The sequence below is a fragment of the Saccopteryx leptura genome, chromosome 10 (genome assembly GCF_036850995.1).
Source record: "Saccopteryx leptura isolate mSacLep1 chromosome 10, mSacLep1_pri_phased_curated, whole genome shotgun sequence".
Classification (NCBI taxonomy): Eukaryota; Metazoa; Chordata; class Mammalia; order Chiroptera; family Emballonuridae; genus Saccopteryx; species Saccopteryx leptura.
Genome location: NC_089512.1, coordinates 49,623,336 through 49,625,918, shown reverse-complemented (window position 1 = coordinate 49,625,918; position 2,583 = coordinate 49,623,336). Strand labels below are relative to the sequence as shown.

Below are 2,583 nucleotides of genomic sequence, written 5' to 3'. Positions count from 1 at the left end.
ATTAATTTATTGTTGCTTTTACTTCCCTTGCTGTTGGGGTCAAATTTACAAAATGTTCTTTATGGCCAAGGTCCATAAGTTTAGTATCTATGTTTTCTTCTATGTAATTTATTGTTTCAGATTTTATATTTAGGTCTTTGACCCATTTTGAACTAATTTTTGTGCAGGGGGACAAACTGTAGTCAAGTTTCATTCTTTTGAATGTGGCTTTCCATTTTTCCCAGCAACATTTATTGAAGAGGCTTTCTTCTCTACATTGTGTGTTTTTAGCACCTTCATTGAAGATTATTTGTCCATATATGCATGGCTTTATTTCTGGGCTATCAATTCTGTTCCATTAGTCTGTATACCTGTTTTTCTGAAAATGCCATGCTGTTTTGATTATCATGGCTCTATAGTATCATTTGAAGTCAGGTAGTGTGACTTCATTCTTTTTTCTCAGAATTCCTTTGGCTATTTGGGGTCTTTTATGGTTCCATACAAATCTGGTGATTTTTGTTCTATTTCTTTAAAAAATAACATTGGGCCTGTTCAGGCGGTGGCTCAGTGAATAGAGCTTTGAAGTGGGACATGGAGAACCCAGGTTCAAAACCCCAAGTTCTCTAGCTTGAGCACAGGGATGCTGGCTTGATTGAGTGTGGGATTGTAAATATGACCCATGGTCGCTGGCTTGAGCCCAAAGATCCCTGGCTTCAGCAAGGGGTCATGTCGGGAGCTGATTTAGCCTTGCTGTCTGACACAGTCGCAGCAGGAAAGAAGCATTTGCACAGCATATGTGGGGGTTTTTTGTTGTTGTTGTTGTTGTTGTTTGTATTTTTTCTGAAGCTGGAAACTGGGAGGCAGTCAGACAGACTCCCGCATGCACCTGACTGGGATGCACCCAGCACGCCCACCAGGGGGCGATGCTCTGCCCATCAGGGCGTCGCTCTGTTGTGACCAGAGCCACTCTAGCTCCTGAGGCAGAGGCCATGGAGCCATCCCCAGCGCCCGGGCCATCTTTGCTCCAATGGAGCCTTGGGTGCGGGAGGGGAAGAGAGAGACAGAGAGGAAGGAGAGGGGGAGGGGTGGAGAAGCAGATAGGCGCTTCTCCTGTGTGTCCTGGACGGGAATCAAACCTGGGACTTCCGCACGCCAGGCCGACGCTCTACCACTGAGCCAACCGGCCAAGGCCGCATATGTGTTTTGGGTCGTATCTGGGCATTTCCTTTGGCAACTCTTTCCTTATTAGGGTTATGTGCATTCACTATTGGGACGGGTCCACAGTATGATTCCAACAATACTGTAATTTCCCAGGCTACTTGAGACCCTGAGGTCAACCAGTTTGTGAATATGTCTCTCCAGAATTACTCCAAAAGTAACCACACGGATATCCCTCAGACCACTCAGGCCTCCTGCGTTCCCTTTAAGACAATTTGCCAGCAACTCCAAAAACAAAAGCTAGAAGCAATTATCAAGGCAATTGCAATTGTATTTTCCACTATCAAAGCTGTTCCCCTCAGGAGTTCCCTGAAGAAACCCCGGCTAAAGAATATAATCCCCTTGCCTAAGCCCATAGACATAGGAGGCTGGCTGTGATATCCCCCAAAAGGGGCTAGGTCTATAGGAAAACTCCCTCCTAAAAATCATATTATGAGAAAATAGGTTTTGACTTATACATTACCGACTATGAATAGGTGGGAAACAGGCTAAACACAAAAGCATCTTTCAACCTTTACTTAACCTTTGCTTAAACCCCCTAACCTTTTCATACTATAGAAGAATAGAAAAACTTTCCGTTGTTCTTACATACCTGACTTTCAGGTAGTGGAACATTCTGAGAAAAATAATGTTAGAGCTTAACTAGTAGAGGAAAATAATAGGTAAACATAATTTTACTAAACAAGAGGCCCTTAAGTAAAGCAGAGTTATTAGTCAATAGTGACCCTTTAGCAGCCTGCATAAGGCTGACACCAATATTGTTGCTGCTCAAGGTATTGTGTACTTAGAATGGCTTACCACCTGATTTATAGTTTAAAGAAATGTACTAACCTCTTCCTGGAATATTTATCCATATTAAAGCAAAATAACTATTAATCAATGTATTCTACATATCATGTGATTATAACTTAGTGTGTAAAAATAAAGCTAACCCTGGCTGGTTGGCTCAGTGGTAGAGCATCGGCCTGTCACGCAGGAGTCCCGGGTTCGATTCCCGGCCAGGGCACACAAGAGAGGCGCCTATCTGCTTCTCCACCCCTCCCCCTCTCCTTCCTCTCTGTCTCTCTCTTCCCCTCCCGCACCCAAGGCTCCATTGGAGCAAAGTTGGCCCGGGCGCTGAGGATGGCTCCATGGCCTCTGCCTCAAGGTGCTAGAATGGCCCTGGTTGCAACAGAGCAATGCCCCAGATGGGCAGAGCATCGCCCCCTGGTGGGCATGCCAGGTGGATCCCGGTCGGGTGCATGCGGGAGTCTGTCTGACTGCCTCCCCGTTTCCAACTTCAGAAAAATAAAAAAAAATTTTTTTTTAAATAAAAATAAAGCTATACTAGCTATTGGCAGAGATGCCTGGCAGATGAACTGAAGAGTTTGGCTCTTTTACTCATTT

The 2,583-nt window shown here is 44.7% G+C and overlaps 1 non-coding gene across 1 annotated transcript; it reads left to right on the top strand.

Moving 5' to 3' along the window:
• The first annotated feature begins 2,127 nt into the window (after nucleotides 1-2,127).
• On the top strand, nucleotides 2,128-2,203 carry TRNAD-GUC (transfer RNA aspartic acid (anticodon GUC)). Its single transcript has one exon. It is a non-coding gene; the product is annotated as a tRNA-Asp (tRNA).
• The last annotated feature ends 380 nt before the right edge of the window (nucleotides 2,204-2,583 follow it).